The sequence below is a fragment of the Typopeltis vanoorti genome, chromosome 20 (assembly GCF_054136105.1).
Source record: "Typopeltis vanoorti isolate ZY-2024b chromosome 20, IOZ_Tvanoo_1.0, whole genome shotgun sequence".
Taxonomy (NCBI): domain Eukaryota; kingdom Metazoa; phylum Arthropoda; class Arachnida; order Uropygi; family Thelyphonidae; genus Typopeltis; species Typopeltis vanoorti.
The window spans coordinates 102,911,621-102,924,437 of NC_143568.1; positions in this window are offsets into that span (position 1 = coordinate 102,911,621).

Sequence of the window (12,817 nt, forward strand, 5' to 3'; positions counted from 1 at the left end):
TTTCTAAATTCCAATCCCTTTCAATTACAAATGCATCATCGCATCATCCTACTTATTTTTTATCCTAAAGTTAACCTTTATTTCATATCCTTCTTAACTTATATATTTCTTCTAATTTCTTCTCACGTAAATCCGAACATCAAGCAGAAGATTTCTATTACAAAATAAAAGCACACGGCTCCCCCACTCGGGAAAAACAAGCAACTGGCAGTAAAACCCAAATAAATAGATTCATAGATTCAGATTAAAACACATGACTTCCGTTATTCTTTACAAAAATCATCATGTAACTAAGCGCTTCTGTAGGAAGTTAAAATTACTATCAATTCACTTCTAATACCTTGTGGTGACGCATAACTGTCGGAGTGTTTCCATGATAGAACTAAAAGAATTAAATTATAGTAGTAATCCTGACGACTTTCTTGGAATTATTTGGCTTAAATCTTAGATTATTAATTTTCTTCGAACTAAGCACCTACGCTCTGAATAGGCTGACCATATTTCCTTTAATCAAAATTGGGACAGTGGGATTTCAAAAACGGGATGGGGTTTAAGTAATATTCTGTATTCATTAAAAAAGTAAGACGATAAAAAAAGAGGTTATTACATACACACATTATTTTTGCCAATTTTTTTGCAACCACCAAAATTGGTGTTCGTGTTATCTGCACAAAACAACAATTTTGTTTTGTACACTTAAAGCTTTAAAAAATATGCAATAAACCACCAGCATTGAATAACAAAGTTAGCATACAGGAAACTAACGCTAACGCAGAACAGACAGCCTGTCTGAGACGCAAGTGTTGCCAACGTGTATTTATTATTTTCCCCGAATAAATCACTGCATATATTTAGTATGGAACAATGCGACTCCATGGGTGTACAAATTACTGGTATCCGTGATATTTATATATGATTATAGGTTATTAATAATAATTTATGATTGTTCAGTATTAAAGTATATTTATAGTTTTTATTAAAAACGGGACAAAATCGGCATTTTTATTAAAACGACGGGACGGCTTGGAAATATGAAAAAAATGGTACTGTCCCGTTGAAAACGGTACGTATGGTCAGCCTAGTTCTGAAAGAACGTAGAATATCAAAATTCTTTCACAGTTTTTCTATGATAATTCGATCTAATTGAAAACGAATCCAATTCAGAAAGAAACTGCTGTCCAAAACGAAAAACAGTATTCAACGCTCTTACTTGCCAAGCAGTATTTAGGTTGTTGTGAATCCCCAGAATACGGCGAAATGACTTGGGTAAAACATCTTTGAAGATTTCTTGTAATCCTATTTTACAAAGAGAGAATTTTTCAAATGTTTGAAAAACTATGGTTAGCTGAAAAATTAATTGAAATGTTCGCCAAATATAATATGGCTTAAATGTTGATATTATTCCTTGGTCGAGTGGTTGAATAAGTGAAGTAGTATTAGGCGGCAAAAACGTTATTTTAATATTCGGATGGCTTAAATTTGTTGGGTGGTCTGGTGCGTTATCTAAAATTAGTAGAATTTTGAAATCCATATTCTTTTTCTTTGTGTAACTTTCTACATCGGGTACAAAACACTTGAAAAACCAATTTTCAAACATGCTAGCTGTAACCCATGCCTTTTTGTCGGCTCGCCAATAAACAGGTAGGATGGACTTGTCGAGCCCTTTCATCGCACGAGGACTTGCGGATCGGTTAATAAACACTGGTTTTGTCATGTAATCACCTGATGCAATACTACAAAACAGTAGAGTAATTCTATCTTTGGAAACTTTGAATCCAGGAGCTGATATTTCATTTTTCGAAATATAGGTGCGTTTTGGCATTTTTTTCCAATATAACCCAGATTCATCCGCTTTGAACACCTGGTCTGCACTGTAACCACCTTCTTTAATGAAAGTTCTGCTGGGTATTTCCGGACAGCTTAAACATCTGCTGATGCTCATTCTCCCTGGATTTTAAGACTATACAAAGAAAACCGCTTTTTAAAGTTTTCGAACTAACTCTTACTGGCAGAAAATCCATACTGAGAGATTTCTTGTGAAGAATCTTGATCAAGTTCTTTTAAATGTTTATAAACTTTGAGAGCATTTTGCTTAATAAGCTGTCCATCCAAAGGAATTTTCTTTTGAGTGCAATCTTCTATCCAAATCATTAGAGATTTCTCCATTTCATCTATTAGAATATCGCGAACACGAGCAATGCGCTTGACTCAGCAATAAACACTTTCTCGGATTTTATGTTCATTTTGTTTGATTGTTCGAATTGTTGATTCATTTAAATTCAAAGTCCTTGCAACAACTCCTGGTTTTTCTCCAAATTTCAACCGATCCAAGATTTTAATTTTTTGCTTCGAGAGAAATTAATTTCCTCTTCAATGTTGGTTTTTTCCCTTTCGTCAGTTTTAGTGGCCAATACAATAAAAATACAATTACAATTACAAATACAATACAATTACAATAAAAATAAACTTTTACATTAAAAATAAAGCATTACATATGTATGTAACTCGTCAGAAAATAAACTGCTCTGCTTGAGAATAACACACTTATGATTTTAAATGCGCTTTCCTGGCAGAAAACGAGGACAATTCTCAACAATAAACACTTTATACAGTAAACCCTAGATGGCAAATGAATGGCACTCATGCCAGAGGTGGCACGTCTGAAAATTTTGCTGGCACGTCAACGATTTACAGGTGATATCCTTTTATACGCTTATAAATTATTCAATTTTTTTAATGGTTAGAATACGTACAAGCTGAATTTTGTTTTACACAAGACAGCAGCTATAAAAACGTGCATATGATTGGTGCGGTATTAACAAAAGATCGCGGGATCCAAAGACAAAAGCAACCGACAAGTGTTGAGTTGAAATGCTAATTGTCTTCAATCGAATTCCATAACATATGAAACTGCCATAACAACATTCACTATTAGTTTTAACACATTCACAACAGGGTGTCATTTATGTTCCAGTGGAACTTCTCATTACCGACTGGCTCAACTCATACAAACGTTTCAACCCTTGGTTGAATTTTATGGCTTCTTGTTTGCGTTTGAGGTGGCAGGCGAACTCACACATTCATTATATGGCATGTTTCAATTCTTGGTAGTCTTTTATTTTAAGTTAGCCTTTGTGATCTGTCAAAATGACATCAAGAATTTCAAATGCAATAAAACAAACACTTATTTCATAATTGAAAAATTGGACAATAGTTTTTAGTTAGATACTGTGTTTTGGGTGCAACATATGGTTTTGCTTAAGTCTATACAGCGTAGTTTCTGTGAGAGGGAATGTGATTTATTAGTTAGCGCCGTTTTTATCCCATCTGTCTCTAATTGCACTATTTGTTGAGAATGACACAGACTGCAAAAGCCTCTGTACAGTACCTTATTCGGTGATGCAATAAAACTTAATTCGATACCGTATCATGCAAGTTGTTATAACTTGCACGATACTGGCAGACACAAATTTAACGAAGATAAAATTTGATTTTTAAGTCCTGCGGTGAAAAATATGAAAAAAAAAAATAATAAAATAAAAAAATAACGGGTTACTAGAAATTTTAGATTTCGATATAACGTGGTCTATATCAAACCGCGTTGTATAAGTACCGCGTTATACAAGGGTTATCTGTATTTGCAACTTTTGCTATGTGACCTTTTTATTATTATTAATAATATTATTATTATTGTTCCGGGCAACTCCAAGGAGTTGACAGACTAATCGAGGGAGGACCTAACATCATGTCTGGAACAACTATTCAACATTCACACAGTATCTATCATAACTTGCCTTGAACTCATTCACGGTCGTAGCACCCACAACAGACTCTGGAAGCTTATTCCACTCATTCACCACTCTCCAATTAAAAAACCTAGCTCTAACACCCTTGTCAACCACGCTCTTGCCCAGCTTCCATGCATGGCCCCTAGTCCTCCCACCACCAGTCATATTTTCAAAAATATCTTCTGGATTAATCTTATAGAAACCCTTCAGTAATTTGAATGTCTCAATCATATCACCCCTCCTTCGCCTATCGACCAATTTCTGCAACCCACAAATCTTCAACCTATTCTCATAAGGTTCATTCCACAGACCTACCACCATCTTGGTCACTCGTCTCTGGATCCTCTCCACTTCCTTCCCATCACGAAGAAACCCTGGTGCCCATAACTGGGCACAGTAGTCCAGATGGGGTCTTATCAAGGCTTGATAGAGAGGAACAACTTGTTTGTCTCTGCATGTTAAAGTATTTTTCAGAAGCCAAGTGATTTGGTGAGCTGTTTTACTCACTTTTGCAATGTGCCCCTAAACTTCAATTCCCTATCCACCAACACTCCGAAATCCCTGGCCTCATCAATCTCCTAGAGTACGGTTCCACCAAAGCGATATACTGCTGCTATTCTTTTCACCCCAAAATGCATAACCTTACACTTTGGCACATTAAATTGACATCCATTTTTCCTAGCCCAGTCCTCCAAACTATCCAAATCATCCTGTAAAATTTTGATATCCTGTGCACTCATAATTGCTCTACCCAACTTTGCATCATCAGCAAACAAGTGAACACTTCCTCTCAATTCCTATATCACTGATGAACAAATTGAAAAGCAGTGGTCCAAAAATAGAGCCCTGTGGCACTCCACTAGTCACAAGCCGTCTTTTAGACTCCATTCCTGAATAAACCACTCTCTGGTACCTCTCCTTCAACCACCCTCCTATCCATCTCACCAACCCTATATCTATCCCCATCTGCTCCAGTTTATTGATTAGGGTTCTATGTGGTATCCTATCAAAAGCCTTGGCAAGGTCCGGTAGTATTAATGTAAACACATTACCCCATCCAGTTCAGCCGTCACTGTGTTATAAAACGTGAGCAAGTTACTGAGGCATGATTTACCCTTCACAAAACCATGTTTTCCCCCATACAATATCCCATTTTCATCTATCCAATCCTGTATTCTTTTCTTGACTAATTTCTCTAAGACCTTGACAATGATTCCTGATATGCTAATCGGTCGGTAATTTACAACAGCAGTCTTGGAATCACATTTATGCAGTGGAACTATTTTCCCCTCTTTCCACCCCCTCGGGACTAAGCCAGCCCCGAGACTCAAATTAAACAAAATGGTCAAGGGTATTGACAATTCTTTAGCTGCTTCTCGTACAACACGAGCTGGTATACCATCCAATCCCACAGATGTATTGACATTGAGGTTATGCAATAGACTACTCACCTCACTTCATTCACCACAATTCCCGTATAATCTACTGGTACATTCGTTTCTGCAATGGCACCACCTGGATGATATATTCTTGCAAAGTGCTCACTTAGTGACTCAATTATATCAACTGATTCAGTTACCTCCCTACCATCGGCATTCTTTAAAATCATTCTGCCATGTACATTTTTCCTTTTACTTGCTACATATCTAAAAAACTTTAGGATTCTCTTTAGCCTGCGTGGCCAATGTTCTTTCCTAATCCTTTTTTGCTTTTCTTACCACAGTCGTTACCCTTCTGGCCTGTGCTTTATAACGTTCGTGTGCCTGCCGGTCATCTTTCTCCTTAAATTCCCTCCATAGTTGTTTCTTTTTTTGCAGCTCAAGCTTAATGGTGTTATTCATCCATTTAACCCCTAGTTGATTTATTATTCGGACTCTAGCTATACAGTCAGCCATTGCTTCATGCAAACACTTCTTAACTACCTCCCATGCACTATCGACTTCTAGTCCTTGCAGTTGTACATACCATGGCACTGAACCAATCAAACTCCTAAGCTTGACATACTTTCCAGCCCGATAATTCCACATGTACCCTGTGTTAATTGAAAATTCTACACCTTTAGCCACCTCCCAAGTCAAGACCCTATGATCACGCTCACCGATTGGTGGCAATGTGGCCATATTTGTTACAGCCAAATCCTCAGATATAATTACTAGGTCAAGCACTCTCTGACCCCTGGTATTTTCCATTACATGCTGTCGCAGATAGTTATCCCTTAATAACTGCATAAAATCCAATTCCTTCCTCCCGTGTGTCTTCTCCTCACTCCAATCAATGCGACCATAGTTGAAATCTCCCATAATAATCACCCTCCTTCCACTCATTTCTTCTATTTGCTTGTGCATACTGTCACCACCATTTTTTACATCACCTGGTCTATGGCAGCACCCAATTGTATATTTAGTTCTGCTGGCCACAATCTCACACCAAATGGCCTCAAATGTGATCTTTTCTCTATCCTGCAATTCAACTTCTATTCTCCTTGGCTGTAGCTCATCAGCTATCATCAACAATACTCCTCCCCCCATTTTATTCTCCCTGTCATTCCTGAACACACACTACCCATCACATTCAATCCCACTAGCTATATCATCTACAGTCAGCCATGTTTCACTAATACCAATAACCTGTGGTCTGGAAGTGCTAACCATGGCCAAAAACTCTTTCTTCTTGTTCCTAATACTCCTAGCATTAGTGTACATGAATTTAAGACCCCCCATTATCCCCCAACCCTACCTTGATGCCTTATATTAACTATCCCACTCTGATTTGTTGTCCTTATTTGCTCGGGCATATTATATTCATTCTTACATTCAACTGCCTCCCTAAGGACTGTATATCTACTCCTCCCCCCTAATAAATCTAGTTTCCCTGAATTTGCACATCCACCACATTCAGCAACATTTTCTCAAGTCTTCTTACACCATAGCCATTCAAATGCAAGCCATCCATCTTATATAGATCCTTTCACCCATCGAACTCACTCCACACGTCCACAAATTCCACACCACTCATCATACATAACCCACGCATAAACTGTCATACCGTGGCAAAAGACTGATCATTCTAACTCTCTCACTCTTTTCTTTTGCTACCTCAAACAATTCATTCAGGTCTTCTATCATTTCCATTTTGTCTCCTTTCGAATCATTCGTACCTGCGACAACAATCATTTCTTTCACCCTTTCCTTTTGCTCTCTAATAGACTCAGTTACATCCTTTATGGTCGCCCCAGGTTGGTACGATTTTGTCAAATTCTCTACTATCACACCTCGTACTAACGAGTCTCCATACAGCACTCTATCCTTCATTTTGTTCATGTTCACACTCATACGTCTATTTTTCCTGTCATACTTTTTATTATTGGCTGGTTCATTCAGTCGACTTTTGCTCATACGCTCTAGCTGCTGTTTTTCCCTTGGTATCGCACCATTCAACAACGCGATCTCACTCATTGTGTCTATCTCATCTTTTTTATTCTCAGTAAAATCATTAATACTATCATTCACACTTTCTACATTCACACTCTCACAATTCTCTGGTACAACCTCGCCGTTTCTTGTCATATCCCTATTTTCTTCATTCTGAAGATTGACAAAAATATCACACTCACGATCCGAAATACTCTTCAATTTCTCATTCTCCCTACATTTTCTACACACATTCACTCCTTTATTATCATCTAACCACACTCCGACCGCACTCCGCAAAGCGTACATTTCGCAGCTAGTACACTGACTGCTATTTTCCTTCATACTGGAGCCATACTTACTTGCAACGTATTTTATCAAATTATGAATTATAACACACCAAAAACAGACCTTTGAACTTTAAGTTCTTATCCACCAATACACCAAGATCCCTTGCCTCTTCAGTTTCTTGTAGCATAACCCCGCTAATATAATATGCCGCTGGAACTCTAATCACGCCAAAGTGCATAACTTTACACTTACTAACATTAAACTGACAGCCATTTTCGTTTGCCCAGATTTCCAGTCTATTCAAATCATTTTGTAATTGCTGAATATCAGTAGAATCACTGATTGCCCTGCCTATCTTCGCATCATCAGCAAACAATTGCAAATCTGATGATAGACCCTTCTTATATGTAACGTATTTTATTACATATGAAATGTAATAAATGCAATGTAATATTACATATGTAATATGTGCCGTATTTTGTGCAGTCCCTGATCGGATCTGAATTGCTTTGATGTTTTATACTTTTTTGTGATATTCAAGGTCCTTAAATTCTCATATTAGAAATGTTGGAGTCGAAATACATAAATAGATTAAACATACACATTTATATGTTTCTTTTCGGATAATTTTACATTGGTGAAGAGGTGGTTGATTGAATCGACTCGATTCAAACTCCAATCCAATCTCAGTTGATATGGTAGTGCTGTTTAGTTCTGTATATCAATAAATATATGAGTTTTTTTGTGCTGGGTTTCCATAATAAACGAAACTTTTATACAAGAGCGGAAATATCTGAAAAAAAAAAAGAAAAGAAAAACTGTAGCGGTATAAGGCCATAAATGGATTAAAGACATGATGCGTAAAACGAATAAATAACAAGAAAAAATCTGTCAAAAAATTCGAGTAAGAAGTGATTAGCAAGAAATGTGGCATTCTTGAATTCATTTAAAAGAAACTTAAAAGGAAGTTAGTATGTGGATATCGACTCCAGAAGAGAAATGGAAATAACATAAACAAAGATATACTTTTATCTTTTAAATATTTGCATAAATCAATATTTAGAGTATTAACTGTGTTGTATTTACTAAACATTAACATGCCGTCAATTAGCTGGCAATGAAGGGTGCACGAACGTGAAATGTGATTCATTAGAGAGATATCAAGAGCTACATACACCTGTCTATCTAACTTTCTAATTGTTTAAATAAAGTAATGTTAAAAAAATTAGATAATTCGGATTTTGCGGAGGAAAAAAACAGCTCAAGAAAGCTGAAGATAATCGACCTTAGAAGCCATACCATTTTAAATAAATAATATACTGTGTTAGGGTTCTAGACCACGAGAGGGCGACACTTGTGTTCCTTTCTTCACAGTTATCTTCGTTAATTCTAGTGCACGAAATGCACAATTATAGGAAGAAAAGCTTGCGGAAATGCTACACAATCGAGTATTAGCGTAGCAAGTACATCCGGATGTGCTGAATTACTATTGATGTAATTTTTTTAAAAATTATTGCTTGCACGATATCCATTATTTACGAGGGTTCTTTTTAATTATTATTTTGGTTATTATTTGTAAAACTTTTGTCTGAACTAAAAACAAAAGTGCAGATCATGGAGTTTTTTAACGAATGGGAAGAGCAAAATTTTATAACAGCGGGGTTTTATGAATTATATATATATATATATATATATATATATATATTATTATTATTATTATTATTATTATTATTATTAGACACCTCCAGGGAGTCCAAGACTCATCGAGGGAGTGCAATTTACTCTACAACTCTGTATCTCCACTACTCATTCCATCAACTACTGCTAACCACAACTACACCATCGCCATCTACCGCTCATTATCACCACTAGTACTTCCGCAGCAATCACAAACACCCATGCCAACAGCGGAATTATTGAAAATAAAAGTCAACATTTCCATAATAATTAATTTTAATAACACAATACAACATTGGTATACATATATTTGCATTTTAAAAAAGTATAAAAAGAAATCAGTTCAAATTTAAATTTTTTTAAAAATCAATAACTAAAAGTTTTTTTTTTCTGGCTTTGATTTTAGCAAATATATCTAAAATGATATCATAATTAATCGAGTCAATTGTATCTGATTCAGTGCATAATAACGACAGGTCAGTTGTTTATTTTGGTGCCAGTTGCTTCTTAAATAATTTTTTATTCGTTTCAACGCTGAAAATGAGCGTTCAGCACTTGAATTTGAAATCGGCATCGTCAAAAATATTTTTTAAATTAAGTATAGTCTCTGGGAGAAATCCTATGTTTCTCCTCTTAAACACTATTATTATAATTACTGCTATTATAGCCTGTTTTTGTTTAGGAGTGACCCTTATTTAACTACAATGGCTATCAATACTCAAAGGGGTATATATATATTTAGGGCATTATTGGTGAGTATAGAAGGCAATTAAGGTAGAATAAAAGAGGTGAAAAAATTTGGTACATAACTTTTTTTGAATCTACGATGTCTTCCACTTCCATGATCTCGCTGAAAGTTGTTTATAAGCGGTGGGGGAGCTGGGGGAGGGGTGTTTTGACGCGGGAAGTTTGGATAAGTTTTTTAAATCGTTTCTACGTTCGGAAAAGTAGACCTTAACCCATCGTTTATAAATTTGTACATATTTTTAATTTAAGAATTTTTTCCTTTATCATTATTAAAAATTGCCTAACTTCATCAGTAAATTTTTCTGGATGAATATCAGTCCCATAAGTTTGTAAAATTTTATTAATACTAGTCTTGTACTTGTCCTGGTCTATATCTTTCTTCAAAAAAAAAAAAAAAAGTCAAACATATCTAATCTGCCGAAATAGCTTTTTGTTCTTTCATTAATTTCCAAAATTAGCTTATCGCAAATATAAAATCGCGATATAAATATAATATCGCAAATATAATATCGCGATATAAAATTTGCGAAATTTTCTTTCCCATGTAATATAATCTCATTGTCAGATTGTGAAACTTCGTCACTCATTTTTTTTTTTTTTCATTTTTTAACTCTTTCTTTTTCATCTTTAAATTTTGTCTCATCTGTTAATAAATTCGCTTCATCTACAGCAGCAAAACTATTTTTTATATCTAAAATAAAACCAACTAAAGACTAACAAATTATTAGCTTAAAAACAAATCCATATTGGGATCTTGTAGTGATTTACTAGCAGCATTTATTCGTTGTAAAATTTTGCCCCGCACAACTGTTAAAATTGCTGTTTCTGGTTTCTAAAAATGTTCAGCCAATGATGAGCTCTCTAATTTAGAAATAGGTTTTTCATAAGGAGAAATGGATAGTACAAGTAATGCGTCTTTAATTTCTTTATATCTACGGTTTATATCCAAATATCGTTATATCATTTAGTTTGATATAACTTAGATTCCAGTTACCGAGCAAACGGCAAGCAACTGCATTTCTTGCTGTAGGCCACAGAACGTAGCTACTACGTACGCCAGGTAATGTAGTGAAGTGTTCTTTTCAGCGTGAAGGATTATTGCCCATTCTAATGGACATGACGGTCAAACTACACTTCTTATCCATGTTCTTTCAGCAGGTGGACAGAATATTATCCAGGTTTGCCGGACGTGTATAAACGTCCAGCAAAGAAATGGTACACTTACATACATGAATTTTATGGAATACAGGAGTTCCTGTTAGTTTTATATAGTTTTATATGTAACAAAATCTGGTGCCCCGAAGTCTTGGTACCCATAGGCTTAGGTTCGCCTAATGATAAAACCGGCCCTGGCCATATCATTACAAAAGCGGTAATTACATACTGTTACAAAATCGGATGAAAAAAAAAATCCTTCATAGAAATGAATTTGACTATGACGTATTTTTTAAGAATGTGTCTCTGTTTTGAGCAGAAACAGATTCTTAAACACACAGGAAATTTCACTTTTCAGCTGAAACCATACGTTTCAGCTGAAAAGTGAAAAAAACTGAAAAGTGGTATTAAGAGGGCTCATAGAAACTGTGACATCAGGAGAAATAGCCTCTGACCTAAAAACCCGCTTAAGCCTTAAGCGATTCGAGGCCTTGTAGGCTTACCTTCTAGACACCTTAAGCCTTAAGGTTTACGATATTATTTAAAAAAAAAAAAAAAAAAGATACATCATTTATAGGATTAAAAGGTCTCGTCTACCCTCTGTATAAAGGAATAAAAGGCGTTCTGATTTTTTTAAAACGAACTCCTCTAATGCTTTTATTTTCAAAAGTGAATAGGCAGAACTCCTTTAGCCTTAAATTTAGCTGAATGAAAATTACTTAAATCGGAGAGACTCGTGTTATGTCCATGCAGCCAAGAAGACAATCGCGAACACCAAGATATAGGAATTGTAGTCTGCAGTTCTCTATTTTTTCTTGTATTCTAATCGCTTATTCATGCAGGGAATGTCTGCACATATCCGTATCTTTATACCTAGATGATAATAATTTGCTTTCAATGAAATACTAATTAAAATGGCGAACAGCAAGCGTGTTTTTTCTCCTGGAAAGTAGGGATTTTCGTCCCACAAACTCAAGAAAATCAACCCTAGAACCTACACTACTTCGGACGGTAAATATAGTGTAAGGATCACGGACCACGAGATAATCTTTGGCCAGCTATCTCTGGTTGTCTACTGGTGGACAGTGAACTTTCTCCTCAGTCTCCAACAGTTAGATAGGGCTATAACGACTTCGTCTACTCCCTATCAGGGAATGAAAGGCGTTAGGGATTTATTATTTTATGAAAACGTAAAAACACATGTTCGCTCGATTTTGTTTTAATGCATGATTGATAGTGAAAGATAGATAGTGAATACCTTACTTCGATAGTGAATCCAATAAATTTCACTTATTGGTCGAAGGAATAGAGTCTCTACGCTCTCCCTAACCGACCTGCTGTGTCACGGATGTTTGCAGATGTCTTTAGGTGGCGACGAATTTCATTTTCTAATGCGAGAAACTACTACCAAATTATCTGATACTTAGCCTACTCATAGCAACGATTCTTGAGCCCATAGTGGGATTTGAACCAGCTGCCTGTTGCTTAAAGACAGCATGGATGTTTTGTGAATGCCTTTAAGTGGGAGATGAAAATCATCGCCTCGATTATCAGGCCCTAAAGTAGCTTAAAAAGTTCCGTGTTTGGTCCAGCTCATTCTGAATCCTTTCTGAATTATGTTAAAAAATAAATCTATTAAACCTTAGCCCATCGATAGCATTAACGTGCTATAGGTTTGGTTTTTCACTTTCCATATAAAAAGCCTGTTCTTGCAAACATCATTGAAAGAATATCATTTGCAGTTCTGGT